The sequence below is a fragment of the Aythya marila genome (genome assembly GCF_965140915.1).
Source record: "Aythya marila genome assembly, chromosome: 1".
Classification (NCBI taxonomy): Eukaryota; Metazoa; Chordata; class Aves; order Anseriformes; family Anatidae; genus Aythya; species Aythya marila.
In genome coordinates this window covers 37,494,856-37,511,456 of record NC_139042.1, presented here as the reverse complement: position 1 = coordinate 37,511,456, position 16,601 = coordinate 37,494,856, and positions in this window count along the sequence as shown.

Below are 16,601 nucleotides of genomic sequence, written 5' to 3'. Positions count from 1 at the left end.
AGACAAGATTTAAAAATGAACACAAAACAAACAAACAAAAAAGCAGAAACAAAAACAACAATGAAAAAACAAAAAGACTATGAAGACTATGATCAAGGAGATATCTGGACATGCAAAATGTCTAGATTTGTTTATGTTTTTCCTAATCAAATTGCTTTTAAGATGGTCTTATGATGAATTTTAACAATAAAAACTAGAAACACTTGATAAACTTCAGAAGTGCTTGATTTATGTATACATAATCAAATTTTAGCTACTTGAAATTGTTGATTACTTTATGATAATTTGCAATATGTTCCTCAATGCTTTTTCAGTGCTACAATGCAAATTATCAGTATTTAAAGTTAAGTATAAAATCAGCTATGTTTCCTAATACTTTATATAACTTTTCATTGATTTATTGTTTGATTAATTAATGTTGTAATGACTAGAAGTCGTATTTTCTATGTATTAGTTTTTGGTATATTAGCTGTGTATTGATTTTAGCTTTTTACTGGATTGGTTTAATTTAAGCACACAGTTCATACTCTGATTTCCCAGAGAATGAATATGCAATAGTAATTTTATATCAGACATATCATTTGATAATCTATGGTGGTTTTGAAACTTAATTATATTTAGTATTAGGCTCTACTACATTAGTAGTTATGTCCCAAAGCTAGTATTGTGATTGTATCTGTTTTTATTTGAGGGGACTAAATAAAAAGCCACTTTTGCACAAGATTTTTCAAGCATTTGCAGCAAAACCAATGCCTCATGTATCAGGCACAAATAATTTCTATTTGCTCTTCATAATACAATACTAAAAAAAAAAAAGTATATACTTTCAGTTAGTTTTTCTTCAGTTCTACAACCCACATTTTTGTACAGTCTTACTGGTCTAAACTCTTGAATGTGTACCTGAGCTTGAGTATAGACATGTGTTAAAGGCATGGTGAAGGAACAAAGGAGGAAATTTTCAAATTACCAGAAAAGTTAAGATAGAATTTGGAATTTAGACAATAAATAAATATGAATAGCATTTCAATGTGATTGGCATTATTGAAAACCAGGGGGATTTTTTTGTTGTTGCTATTATTATTATTATTATTAAAGATTACAAGTTAAATATTGAAATTAACAAGTAAAATTCCAAAGAAGGAAAATAACACAAAGGGAAAATATAATTTTTATTAAGGACGAGGCTGGGTAGAGTTTTCAATACATATTAAATTACACAAATTTCATTTTATTTGACTTTCTACAGTGTAAAAGTTTGGGTTTATTTTTTATGTGTATAAGGTCTCTAATGTTTCGTTGTTCTCATTTCTGTCAATGGACTCAATATCTGTAGATATCAAATGTATTAACTCACTTACTGTTGTTGGGTATTTCTCATGACCTGTAATTATTTCTCTCAAAGAATAAAAATGCAGCATTTTCATTGTACCTCCAGTTTTTCTGCATATTTTTATGATAATTTAGGATGCCACCAAGCATTTCTATTTAAGCAATTGAATCCTGTCTGTTTTCTAAAAAGTTTAAAGGCAAATAAGATTAGATAAAATAATAGATAAAAATATGCTAAACAAGATTAGATAAAAATATGCTAAAAATACATTGCTGTAAGTGAATGACAACTGTTCACTATTTGAACTTCTCTAGCTACACTTTTCATTTTTGAACCTCAGATTCTCTTAAGGTTTTTATAGATATCTAATTTTCTTACTGTGTTTAACCAGTCTTTAGATCTGTCATTTATTTATACATTGTTTTCCCTGTTTCCCTTTTATTTTCAATGTCTTCAAGGGACAACTGATTAAAATAAAATAAAATAAAATAAAATAAAATAAAATAAAATAAAATAAAATAAAATAAAATAAAATAAAATAAAATAAAATAAAATAAAATAAAAAACAACAACAACAATAATAATAAACTTAGATAACTGTAAGAGATGTTACTTTCAGCACTGTCTACAAAAATGATCATTGCTGCTTCTTCACAACCATATTTTCCCTAGCAGAACACATGGAATATAAATAAATAATTAAACACATAAATGAAACAAACAATTTTTCATTTAAATTATTTTAAAATAAATAAAAAAAATACTGTGTGCTATAGGAATATTGCAAAAGAGACAAGACTCTAAACAGAGTCCTTTATCTCTTCATAATAGCTGGGATTTTTTTTTTTTAATGAAAACATTTAGATGGATTAGGAAGTCAGCCATGTTTCTACAAACACATAACATACTTTTCATACCACAGAAAGACTTTTGCACATATAGGAAGCAAATATTATTTTTTCAGTTTTAAAGTTTAAGTCTTCTTTACAGGGTCACAATATTGTTACAAGTCTATGTAATATTGAGGAGTCTGGCACTTCTGTGGGAGGAAAAAACTTGTTTGTTTACATCTGTTAAAACTAAAGGATTTCACGTTACTGCATGGCATATAGATTTTATGTTCTTAGAACATTAACCTAGTGTTATTTATATTGACTATCTGTACTGGGTCTGGCTGGGATGGAGTTAACTTTCCCTGCAGCAGCTGATACAGTGCTGTTCTCTACACTTGTAGCTAGAACAGCATTAGTATCACACCAGTGTTTTGTCTATTGCTGAACAATACTGGCACAGTATCAATAATCCCTCCAAAACTCCCCCCCTCCAGGAGCCAGCAGCCTAGAGGTGTGGAGGGAACACACCAGGGCAGCTGACCTAAACTGACCAAAGAGGTATTCCATTGTTATAAAGACATCTGTTATAAAGACAATCTGCTCTTGGTATGGAAATCCTGCTTCTCAGGAAGTGGACAGTCATTGCTCTTAGATGGGAATTAAAATGTATTTTTTTTCTCTCTCTCTGTGTTTCCGTGTGGCCTCTGCTTGTTCCATCCCCCACTCCCCTCTTCTCTTTAATTAAATTATCCTTATCTCAACATGAGTTGGTGTTTTTTTCTCTTGTTTGTTGTTGTTTGTTGTTTTGTTTTGTTTTGTTTTGTTTTCCTCCCAACATACTTTCTTCTCCTGCTATTCTTCTAAGGAAGGGAAATAAGGGAGCAGTTGTGATGGAGTTCAGCTGCCCAGCAAGGTAAAACTACCAAAGTATCACTTTCTTCCATGGGTACCAAAATCTGAGTAAATCTTTACTGGTCTGAGTAAAGGTATAAATTTAGATCTTCCTTTTATTTTCCAGATTTTTTTTCTTTATGTCTTACTGGCTGTATTGAGGTTCCATCATTGCTAGTTTGTTCCACTTATTTATATAAATGCATATTCGGAAACATTTTTTTCCAAACTATATTATAAATATCTAATGAATCCTTTTAAATTCATATATAACAGTACCAGCCTCTTCCTAGTTAATATGACATGCTTAGTACCTCAATATGCTTCTTTCTTTTCACAGCATAAATTCTAATGTCCTGATATTTCAAAGGCCTTTTCAATATGCTATGTCATATCCATATGTCAAGCTCTAGCAGCTGTTTTCACCCATAAAACAAAAGCAAGGTAATAACAGAAGAAAATAAGTTTAATTTCATCCCAGTTCAAAATGTCATGAACAGTTGATACTTTATTTTAATGGTTTACATATGTTTATTTTTATCTTTTTTAATGATATCAGACATTATGCATTTTCGCAACAAATGGCTTTTCACAGAACCATAGAACCATTCATGTTGAAAAAGACCTTCAAGATCATCTGGCCATCACCCTACTACGTCACCCACTAAATCACGTCCCTTAGCACCACGTCTTAGCCATGTAAGCACCATCTTTCCTTGAACACCGCTGGGGATGGTGACTGTAAATAAATCAAAATCTATACAAGATAGAGAATTGTTAGAAATATTAATTAAGAAAAACAACATGCTATTTTAGAAGTATTCGAATTTGTCATAATTCATTTATGCATTCATTTATACATTTGCAATATAGTGATTGAAAAATGAGATATTGCAAGTATAGTTTTCAATGCTGTCTTGAGAGAGGACCTAGTCATAATTCAACCACTCATTCAACACCTTCCTCCATAACAAACAGGGACACTGGACACAGGGACAACTGTGTCTATAGATACCTGCAAATTATTTTTAAATTTTACCAAGAAAATATCTCCAGAATATCCACATTACAACTTATGGCTTCAGAATGATTACATTCTCTATGAAGAAATTGAGAGGGGCTTTAAATTAGTATGCAATTCAGATGTTTGACTACATCACTGTAATTCTCCCTGAAATATAGAGAATATTTATCATTTATAAACTAGGAGTATAGTAGCACTACATTTCCTGTTTCTATGCTTCTATGTAGTATATTTTATATCTTGTCAAAAAGGAAACAAATTGAACATAAAATCTGATATTTAGGATTGTGGAAATTTCCACAAAAGTTGTTTGAATTTAAGTCCTCATCTTCATTGCAAAATAGAAAGATAAATACATTAAAAGAGATAGTTTTTTATCATACATGTTCCATTATAGCTTTGTTTGTTTATCTAGCAGATACAAGCTTGTTTATTACATAGTATGAAAGGCCAGGATTTTAGGGTGACTATTTTTATTATTATTATTTTTTTGTTATCCATATGAAAGCATAAATGTTATTGCAATTGATTCAAAAATAAAAGAGACAAAAAAAAATACTGAAAGTTTAATCCAAAGTAAGATGTATTTGTCTCAGGGAAAGAAATAGATCTCCTCTATATAAGGTGAACCTCTATTGCTGTATTTCTGACCTTACTGGATAGCTTGCTCTTGATGGAAGCCAGTCTGCTAGGAGACCATCTACATATTGTATGCAAGTGCTGATGACCTCTTGCTAGAGATTTCCTCATTTGGAAAGTCCACGTTTCTCAATTCTTTACAATTTTAAGCCTCTAGAGGAATCTCACAACCCTTCTGAGCCTTCTACTGCTCAGACACTTTTCCCTGAGGTTCTGGTTCTAGTTAAAGTATTAGAGTACAGTTAATAGAAATACAGAGAGTAAACACTTGTGTAAGCATTTCTTAATCTTGGGTGCTTTCACTTAGTATGGTGCTGGAGAGTTACAAGTCCAAGAAAAAATCAAAATCATTAACAGCTGATTGCTCTTTGGAATCTTGACTTATTTTTCCTCTATATCATAAAGATCCATCCCTTGTTTAGAAATAAATATCCCTAAATGTTTCCACTGAGAAAAACTGAGAAAAACTGAGAAAAACTACTCCAACCTCTGATTTTTATGCACAATGTCATTTCAAGTCAATGGTCTAGTAAAATAAATAAATAAATAAGTAAATAATGCGTTGTTTCAAGAAGATGAATTATTCATAATTAATGACTAGATTGTTCCATCACCTTTTCTCAGTCTTTTAATTTGGCACCAAACCTATACAACAAAGTAGTTATTTCAAAGACCAAAGGTAATTTAAGCATGATGTAGAAATAGCAAATGAAGGTCATGACAAAATATACAGCCTCTGAATCAAGATGGAATTCACAACCTGGCAGCATTTCTGAAATCTTCATCTTTGCATCTTTTTTAAATTAAATTTTTACATGAATACCCTATTTCATTTCATATCATACAAACTTTTCCCTGAACACAAAGTGTAATTCATAATATTCAAATCTGAACAGAACTTCTGAACCCATAGTGCTACTATACTGAAAGTAGAAAACCTCATCTTATATAATATTCATATTATGGGTAAACAAACTAGGAAATTCCAGCAATGGTATGTTTCAAAGTTTATGGTATGGATTACTTTCATTAAAATATAGTTTCAGGAAGAACAAGTTTTATTTCACTTAGTTTTGTTTGGAATCAGTAAATGCTTTTATAAATCTACAACACTGTTCTTCTTTAAGTGCTTTATTATGCAGTTATATAGACTTAAGATTTCTTCCAGAACAGATTTCTTGTCCTTTCTAGGACACGATTTATTCGAGGACATTGCTCAGGAATTATTTTAACAGGCAGAGAAGAGATATGATAAATCAGCAAGAAAAGATAGCCTTTTTTAGGAAAAGAAAAAGAAGAAAAAAGAAGAAGAAGAAGAAGAAGAAGAAGAAGAAGAAGAAGAAGAAGAAGAAGAAGAAGAAGAAGAAGAAGAAGAAGAAGAAGAAGAAGAAGAAGAAGAAGAAAGAAAGGGAAAGAGAAAGAGAAAGAGAAAGAGAAAGAGAAAGAGAAAGAGAAAGAGAAAGAGAAAGAGAAGGAGAAAGAGAAGGAGAAAGAGAAGGAGAAAGAGAAAGAGAAAGAGAAAGAGAAAGAGAAAGAGAAAGAGAAAGAGAAAGAGAAAGAGAAAGAGAAAGAGAAAGAGAAAGAGAAAGAATTATATTATTATTAAGGGGACAACATTATCATTAGCTTTTTCCATGCTTGAGAGCAATATTAACACAGTTTCAGCATAGAACACTATTAGCTCTGTATACAAACAAAAAAAAATCAGTGGATTTTTGTAAAGGACTTGTTAAAGTTTCAGAAATCATCTGGAAACTTTTCCATTTGTAACTAGCTAAATACAGGCACATCCTGTGTTGGAGAGAAGAGAGGGTTGATTTTAGTTTCTTTGTTTGGATTATTTTTACAAAGTAGTCATCTCTACCCAAAAAGTACAGACCATCAGTAAGTTTGCAGATGACACCAAGCTGAATGGTGCAATTGATATAATAGGGTGAAGGGATGCCATCCAGAGCGACCTGGGCAGGCTGGAGAAGTGGGCCCGTGAAAACCTAATGAGGTTCAACAAGGCCAAGTGCAAGGTGTTACACTTGGTCTGGGGCAAACCCAGGTATTCATATAGACTGAGAGAAGAAGAACTTGAGAGCAGCCTGGCAGAGAAGGACTTGAGGGTCCTGATGGATGAGAAGCTGGATATGAACCAGCAGTTCATGCTTGCAGCCCACAAGGCCAACTATGTCCTGGGCTGCAATAAAAAAAGGGGTGGTCAGCAGGGAGAAGGAGGTGATTGTCCCCCTCTACTCTGCTCTTGTGAGACCCCACCTGGAATACTGTGTGCAAGCCTGGGATGCCCAGCACAGGAAGGATGTGGAGCTCTTGGAACAGGTTCAGAGGAGGGCCACTAAGATGATCAGAGGGCTGGAGCACCTCTCCTATGAAGAAAGATTGAGGGAACTGGGCTTATTTATCTTGGAGAAGAGGAGGTTCTGGGGAGACCTCACTGTGGCTTTCCAGTACTTGAAGGGAGCATATAAACAGGAGGGGGAACACCTATTTATATGTGTTGATAGAGATAGGACAAAGGGAAAAGATTTTAAACTAAGGCAGGATTTAGGTTAGATATTAGGAGAAATTTTTTTTCCACTCACAGGGTGGTGAGGCACTGGAACAGGTTGCCCAGAGAGGTTGTGGATGCCCCCATCCCTGGAGGCATGTAAGACCAGACTGGGTGAGGCTCTAGGCAGTATGTTCTAGTGGTTGGCAACTCTGTCCAGAGCAGGGGGGTTGAAACTAGATGATCTTTAAAGTCCTTTTTAAGCCAGGCCATTCTATGATACTATGAACTTTCAATATTGGTTTGGGATCCTGCTCTGTGAGCAAATGGCCAAATATTTAGTATCTAAAATCTGACTTTTTATTTATTTATTTTATTTTATTTTATTTTATTTTATTTTATTTTATTTTATTTTATTTTATTTTATTTTATTTTTTATATTTTATATATTTTATTTTATTTTATTTTATTTTATTTTATTTTATTTTATTTTATTTTATTTTATTTTATTTTATTTTATTTTATTTTATTTTTTTATATTTTATATTTTATTTTATTTTATTTTATTTTATTTTATTTTATTTTATTTTATTTTATTTTATTTTATTTTTTCTTGTGAGTTATTCTTTTTAGTTTTCTTACGTGTGTAGTTTTTTTTTTTTTTTTCCCTTTTGGATCTGCAGTCAAATTAGTTTTCATAGCATATTACTGTAAAACTTTTCCTTTTTACATGTTAATTAATTTTATTTGACAGCAAAATATTATATTAAAAATGTACTTTTAGCTGCAATTTAGTCACATATTTCTATGAATCTTAAATTACTACTTCTACTACTACTGCTACTACTACTACTACTACTACTACTACTAAAGTAAGTAGTGTTTTGTTGTTGTTCTTGTTCTTCATAAAATTACTGACAGTTGAGATACTAAGAATGATGCTTTTTTTTTTTTTTTTTTTTTTTTTCCCACCTGTTTATGGATGTCTCTTCCACAGATAAGAGTATTGATTAAGATATAACAACCTATATTTATTTCCTCATTTGTTCCTTATGCAACTTCTGGATTACAATAACTGGATTGCATTCTTGTAATGGTTAGACTGAAATGGTGTGTCTTTCATTGTTTACATGACTCACGGTATAAAATTATTAGTCTTAGTGTTCTAAGGGAGAAACAGAAATCTGCATGCTCTTTCTAATCATCAGAAGAGTCCTTCTTCAGGGACAGCAAAGCAATCCTGAAACAAAGTGCTTTCTTATCCTAGAACAACCATCTAAAGATGATTTTTTTTTTCCTGTGATTCTCTGGATACAGTAATTACACAGAAGCTAATATAAAGATTTGAAAATGGAGAAAAATCAAATGCAGCGGCTATATTTTAGACTTCACACAGTAAATCTATTCAATTTCCAAAATTAAATCAGAATTAATTCTTTGATAGTCCATTAGTCCATACTAGGAAATTATAACACTAAAATTTGCTCTTGATAAAATTAATTTTGAGACAAATGGTAGCAATTAAAATGTCAATCTTCATGACTGACTGGATGACTTTAAAGGTAGCAGTCACATACTTATGTAGATAGATCAGATAATGTAAAACAGACTATGAAAACGTGAGAATGATAATTATCTTTATGTAGGTCGCTCTAGAATTACCTCAATTTTATCAAAGTCTTCAATTAATTTGTTCCGTTCATAGCATTGGCTTGGAAGAATATGCACGTACATCTTTCCATGTATACTCTTGAATCCACATTTATTCACAGAATCACAGAATGGCTGAGGTTGAAAGGGACCTTTGAAGTTACATCTAGTCCAAACCGCCTGACAAGCAGGATCACCTAGAGCATGTTGCACAGGATGGCATCCAGGCAGGTTTTGAATATCTCTAGAGAAGGAGACTCCACAACCTCTCTGGACAACCTGTGCTCTGTCACCCTCACAGAAAGAAATGCCCTCTCATATTCAGATGGAACTTCCTGTGCTTCCGTTTGTTCCCATTGCCTCTCTCCCTCTTCCTGGGCACAACTGAAAAGACACTGGCTCCAACCTATTGACACCCTCCCCTCAGATTTTTTGTAAAATGTCCATCCATCCCAGGCATGAAATTAAGAAGGTCAAATCATGGATAAAATGAAACTGGTAGGAGATGACTAGTGCAATAACACATTTAACAAACTTATCAGTAGCAAAAAGTCGATCAAGAAAAATTTTGAACTGCTGTTGAATGGGGCTGATCATCTAGTGACAAATAACACAGATAATATGAGCTTTACAGTGTCTTTTTCATATATTTTTTCTGGGAAGGCCTGTTTTCTGGTTTCCCACGTCAAAAAATGTTGAGGAAAGACTACAAAGAGTAGAATAGAATAAAATTAGGAACTACTTAGGTACTACACAAGTCAATGGAATCATATGGAAAGCATTTAAATGTGCTCACTGAGCTGGCAGATAGGGTGTTAACCCTATTTGAAAGGTTTTGGTGGTTGAGGAGGTACTTAAGGGCTGGAGAACTGACTAATATCATTTCTATCTTCAAGAATCACAGAATCACAGAATCGAAGGGGTTGGAAGGGACCTCGAAAGATCATCAGGTCCACCCCCCTGCCAAAGCAGGTTCCTTGGAGCAGGCTGCCCAGGTAGGCATCCAAACAGGCCTTGAATATCTCCAGAGAAGGAGACTCCACAACCACCCTGGGCAGGCTGTTCCAGTGCTCCATCACCCTTACTCTGTAGAAGTTCTTTCGCATGTTGGTGCAGAACTTCCTGTGATCCATTTTGTGGGCATTGCTCCTTGTCCTGTCCCCACAAACCACTGAAAAGAGGTTGGCCAAATCCCTCTGTCTTCCACACTCAAGATATTTGTAAACATCAATAAGATTCCCCCTCAGTCTTCTTTTCTCCAGGCTGAACAGACCCAGGTTTCTCAGCCTTTCCTCATAGGGAAGATGCTCCAGGCCCTATATCATCTTTGTGGCCCTCCGCTGGACTCTTTCCAGGAGATCCCTGTCTTTCTTGTACCAGGGAGACCAGAACTGGACAGAGTGCTCCAGATGAGGCCTAACCAGGGCAGAGCAGAGGGGGAGGACCACCTCCCTTGACCTGCTGTCTCCTTTAATGCACTCTAGGATCCCACTGCCCTCTTGGCCACCAGGGCACAGTGCTGGCTCATGGTCAACCTGTCATCCACCAGGACCCCCAGGTCCTTCTCTGCAGCAGGTCAACCCCCAGACTGTACTGATACATTTACTATTTAAGAATTTACTATTACTATTACTATTACTAAAGTACAACTACCATTAATTACTCCTCCTCCTCCTCCTCCTCCTCCTCCTCTTAATGTGAGGGTGGTCAACTGCTGTAACAGATTTCCCAGAGAGGTTGTGGAATCTCTGTCTGTGGAGACACTCAAAACCCATCTAGACAGAGTCCTGGGCTAACTAGCTGATCCTGCTTCAGCACGGTGATTTGACTAGATGATCTACTCAGCAAACTATGAGGTACAGAACAGTCTATATAATGATTAGGGAAATAGAGATTGCTGTGATGAGAGCTTTTAAAATGACTGACAAATCAATCCAGCTTTAAATTTTAGAACAACTTTTTACTGGATTGTTATTCATTAATACACATTGCCACTGGTTAGTTCTTAATCTCTTTTAGCCATTATCTCCAGATATACAAAAATATACAAAATAATTGTTCTTTAACAAACTTGTCCTAAAATAGCTGTAACTATAAAATTCTTTGGGTCTGATGTCATTTTATTGAACACTGATGGCTATTGTCCTCAATGGAACCTTAATATCTTTTTTATTGCCAAGGTCAAAGTGACTAGGCTTGAAAGCTTGTCAGTGAGGAAAACTGGAGCACTTTCTTCTCTTTTTTCGTCTTTCCACTCTTTTTCTTTATGTTTTATATTCATCCGATGCTTTCACAAAATAAGATATAATCTTGTAATCTCTGTTCATTGAACCTTGTTGTTGGGATCAGGTTCAGTTCTGGTTTCACTTACCCTGCAAGATTTTTCTCTCATGCACATTCTATTCCTGTTTGCACAGTAGAATATTACCAAACACCTTTCCTGCCTGCTAACTTGTATCTTGCTATTTTTATATATTTCACATTTTCCTACATCACTTTTATGCAACTATACATGTAATATAAACCTCCATCTACCCTTTGCAGTTATGGCTATTATTTATATATTTAAATTTTGCTGTGTTGCAAAAAAGTTAGTAGTACAATGTTACCAAATGTTAAAAGTTATTATGTTTTTGCTATTTTAGTATAATTATCTATGCTTATAATGCAACTGCTTTACAGGCTTTTCCTTCAGCTGCATGGGGATGAAGTACACATGGGGCAGTTGAGGGACTTGGATTTATTCAGAGTAAAAAATAGAGTTGCCAATCCTTTGATCTTTAAAAAAGTATTATAGAGAAGATGGAGTAAGATTTGTCTCACAGGTCTTAAGCAAACATATGACAGGCAATGGCCAGAAGTTTCAATAAGGGAAATTCTCTTTGTACAAAAGTGGAAAAATAAGTCATAATGAGTAAGCACTAGAACAGGATACACAAAGAGGCTGTGTAATTTCCATCCTTGGAGATTTTCAGAACTCCAGTGGCTCTGGACAATCTGGCTTTGAAACTTAGTGCTGCTTTGAGCAGGACGTTGGACTACGTGACCTTCAGAGATCCTTGTAAATATCATTGTAATGCTTTATGTTGGGTCTGGTTAGGATGCAATTAATTAACTTTCTTCTTAGTAACCCATATAGTGCTGTTGTTTTTGATCTGTGATAAAAAACATTTAGATAACACACAAGTGTTTTGAACACTGATGGGTAGATGGATAATGCTTGCACAGTGCCAAGGCTTTCTTTTTTTTTTCCACTCTGTGTCTTGCAACCATTATGCAGGGGATGGGCAGGAAGTTGGGAGGGGACACTGCTGGGTCAGCTGACCTAAACTGACCAAAAGGATATACCATTCCATATGACATTATGCTCAGTGATAAAAGTTCAAGAAAAGGAGGAGGAAATGGGGACACTCAGGATTATGTTGTATTTCTTCACAAAAACAAACAAACAAACAAACAAAGACATGCATGCTATGGCCAAACTTTCCAGGAAATGGTTAAGCATCTGCCTCTTGTTGAGAACCAGTGAATAAAGTTTTCCTTTTTATTTTTTTCTTTTTTCCCTTCCCTTCCCTTCCCTTCCCTTCCCTTCCCTTCCCTTCCCTTCCCTTCCCTTCCCTTCCCTTCCCTTCCCTTCCCTTCCCTTCCCTTCCCTTCCCTTCCCTTCCCTTCCCTTCCCTTCCCTTCCCTTCCCTTCCCTTCCCTTCCCTTCCCTTCCCTTCCCTTCCCTTCCCTTCCCTTCCCTTCCCTTCCCTTCCCTTCCCTTCCCTTCCCTTCCCTTCCCTTCCCTTCCCTTCCCTTCCCTTCCCTTCCCTTCCCTTCCCTTCCCTTCCCTTCCCTTCCCTTCTCTTCCCTTCTCTTCTCTTCTCTTCTCTTCTCTTCTCTTCTCTTCTCTTCTCTTCTCTTCTCTTCTCTTCTCTTCTCTTCTCTTCTCTTCTCTTCTCTTCTCTTCTCTTCTCTTCTCTTCTCTTCTCTTCTCTTCTCTTCTCTTCTCTTCTCTTCTCTTCTCTTCTCTTCTCTTCTCTTCTCTTCTCTTCTCTTCTCTTCTCTTCTCTTCTCTTCTCTTCTCTTCTCTTCTCTTCTCTTCTCTTCTCTTCTCTTCTCTTCTCTTCTCTTCTCTCTTCTCTTCTCTTCTCTTCTCTTCTCTTCTCTTCTCTTCTCTTCTCTTCTCTTCTCTTCTCTTCTCTTCTCTTCTCTTCTCTTCTCTTCTCTTCTCTTCTCTTCTCTTCTCTTCTCTTCTCTTCTCTTCTCTTCTCTTCTCTTCTCTTCTCTTCTCTTCTCTCATGTATGGATATTTTACTTCATCTATGAAATTATTGGTAAACCTCTGCATGTATTTTGGGACCCAAAGTGGGACTCAAGGGGCTCCAGATAATGGCAGCCTTGATCAGAGCATGCTGCACTGTATTTATAGTCACAGTTCCTCAGTTGTGAATTGGTAGTCTCCTTGCCAAGTCACAGGGCTTGCTTGCTTTACTGTATGTTGGAGTCAAGGGAGTATTAGTGGCTACTTTCAGTTCTATAAACATAGGTGTACTAGTACGATTTCAGATGCTCTAGTGTGTTCCAGGTGGCCTCTAGCTGCTGGTTCAGACAGGTGCAGGTTTTCTCTAAGTCCTATTCAACATTTATCAGAATCTGCATATGTCTCAGATATCATATGGTATCTTAAATGGCATGAGAAAACTTCATGTGCACTCATGAAGGCATAAAGTCTGATTTTAACTTATATTAATTGCACATTTTATTAACATTGTCAAGAGTATAATAATTTTCATGAAACTAATATTAAAATATCACTAATTCAGTCCTGGATTCACTTCATCTAACTTCTGCTAGTTAAAAGTTAAGTTCTCAGGATAAACTAGTCATCTAAGCTCTCTTTATGATCCATGGAAAGAAATAGCCATTTCCAGAGGGCAGTTCATCTCCTTGTAAGATTAATATCATACACATAAGTGAATTGCCCTATGAAAGAGACTATTTCTGTCTATGAGCTATAAAGAAAATCTAGCAGACTACTTGAACCGTATATCTTGTTTAAGGTGCTTGTTTTAAGGTAAGGCGCCTGACAACAGGTAAGATGAATCATTTTACATCTTTCAGCTACCCACTTAACCTCTGTTTCCTTTAGTTTTCCATTGATAATATGGGTTTACTTTGACTGAACTAGCTATTAAAAATCTTGAGGGTGTTTAAAATTTAGGAAAATTTTCAAAGGAAATTAAAGGAAAAATATTTATTTGCCCTCAGTTATGAGAAACTTATTTAAAATATAGAAAGAATAATTTTCACAAACCAAACCAAACAAAAACACCAATGATAAAAGTAGTTTTGCCCATAAAGGACAATTTATTTTGCATCTTTGAGTTTAGCAGCTGCCAGTTGACAATGGAAAGGATAGTTCAGGTCTCAGCAGCAATATCATGCAGATATACCATACAAATATGGAGTCTATGCACTTCTGATGGCTCTTAATAATGCACAGTCATTACAGTCTTGAGTATCTAGATGGCAGGTAAAAGACAGAAGTATGACTGAAATAATCCAAAATCTCTTTAAAACATGAAAACAAGTAAGAAAAAAAAAAGTAACATTTTAATACAAAAAATAATAGAAAGTGGTTTGTTATTTGAGTTGGGCTATAGCTACAGAAGCTGCAGAACTGTAGAGAGAGACAACTCATTATACTATTATACTTGCTCTAGAAGGATTAAAATATATATACAAAATATGAAAAATGTAAATTGTATTAGTCAGATAACATCTAATTGACTTTTTTTTTTTTTCTACTCTCTGAGAATGAGTGGTAAGTTGTATGTGCTAGCTAATATTCCTATTAAACTCAACAGAGATTTGTCCTTGACTTTATAAGAAGAATAATTAAGTTTGTAATGCAGAAGATTGGGATTTATTTTATACAGCTTTAGCTATTTGAAAATAAGATACTTTTCTTAATTTTATCTTAATTATACAGAATTTATATAAGATTGATTTTAAAATCTTGCTGATTCCTTTTCTAAATGTAACAAATCACACTTTAGAGAGACTGATTTCCTTTAATTGTTCAAAGAAAATTAATTTATAGAAAACCTAATTAGAAAGATCCCACCTGAAGAATTCATACAAGCACCTAATAAAAAAAAAATAATAAACAAACAAGCAAAAAGCAGAAAAGTTACTTGGATTTTATTTATTTATTTATTTATTTATGCAGCATGTATAGTTTTATACTCTCTATAGCAATATTCCGTTCTGATGTCTGTAGTTTATAGTAATAAACAATGGTGGAAAAAGCAGGAGATGTTGAGTGATCCATTTATGCCCTGAAATGAGTGACACAGATACTAATAAGACATAATTCAGAAATGTGCTAGCCAATTATTACCCATGTTCTGTTGGTCCCAGTGAAGCCTTACAGAGGCGGAAATAATGGAAATGGCCTTCTGAGAACGTCCATCATTGTGGAATCTTATTGTAGATGGTGTTGTAATGATTTAGCCTAACTGTTATGCCTACATGAAAATCCTTAAAAAAATAAAATAAAATCTTAATTTCACTGCCAATTATTTTCATAAATTTTCTCAACAATACTTCTCAGACTGGCAGCTACTTCAATAAAACTTTTATCCTAATTTTTATCATTTATGATAATTCAATTGTTCTGTATTTCATAGTTTATTCACGTGCATTAACAAACCTTTATTTTTCAAATTTAATATGTAAAGAGGCATCTTTGATGTCTTTTAATACTGTAGGATACTATGTGATTAGTCTTTTATATATGCAGTTGAAGAAAAAAAAATGTAAATTTCCAACACCATGGTTTAACGGGAAGAAGAATTTGATCTATTTAATCTTTCACCTTTTTTATTCAAAGTACCTTTTCATGAGAAGAGGGACATTACACTGAATGGTATGGACTTCATGTGATTAATAACAGTTTCTGATTTTCTCAATTGATTTATTTTATTTTTGTTTTTAAAAATTTGCCAATATTTCAAATGAAGCAAGCAACTACTGTAACTTTATTTCTTGAAGTTCTTTAAAAAGCTAAGAAGCCTGTTCTCTCTAGAGGTTTCTGCAGGGAAAAAAAATAGTTAACAGTTATGTTAAAAAAACAGTTACGAAAAAGTTATGTGTACTTGAACAATCAGAAAAAAAAAAAAATTGGATGATGTGTGTGCCATTATCGAGTATGGAGATTCAGTGAAGGATGAGGATAATGAATCAATCTGATAAATTTTTGATTGATTGGCACTTAAAAAGACAAAGAAAAGAACTAAATCCAAATTGGCTAGGGAAAGTTAATTGTGCAAAATGACATTAGATTAAGGTTGTCCCTGTTCACCATTCTACAGAACTGATCTTACAGAGTATAATCAAGAAAAAACAAAATTAAAAACATATATTTAAATAAAACATCAACAAACTAACAACAAAACCCTCAAAAAATAATGTACAAGAGTGTAGTGGGTTTACGTGGCAAGGTTTTTGGTAGCAGGGGGCCATAGAGGTGGCTTCTGTGAGAAGGATCTAGAAGCTGCCCCATGTTTGGTAAGGGACCCACTGCTGACCAGAGCCAAGCCAATAAGCGATGTTGTTTTGTGCCTCTCTGAGAGCGTATTTAAGACAGGGAAAAAAAAAGCTGCGCCACACAGCAGCTGGGAGAGTGAAAGGAGTGAGGAATGGCCTTGCAGGTGCCAAGGTCAGTGCAGAAGGAGGGGGAGAGGTGCTCCA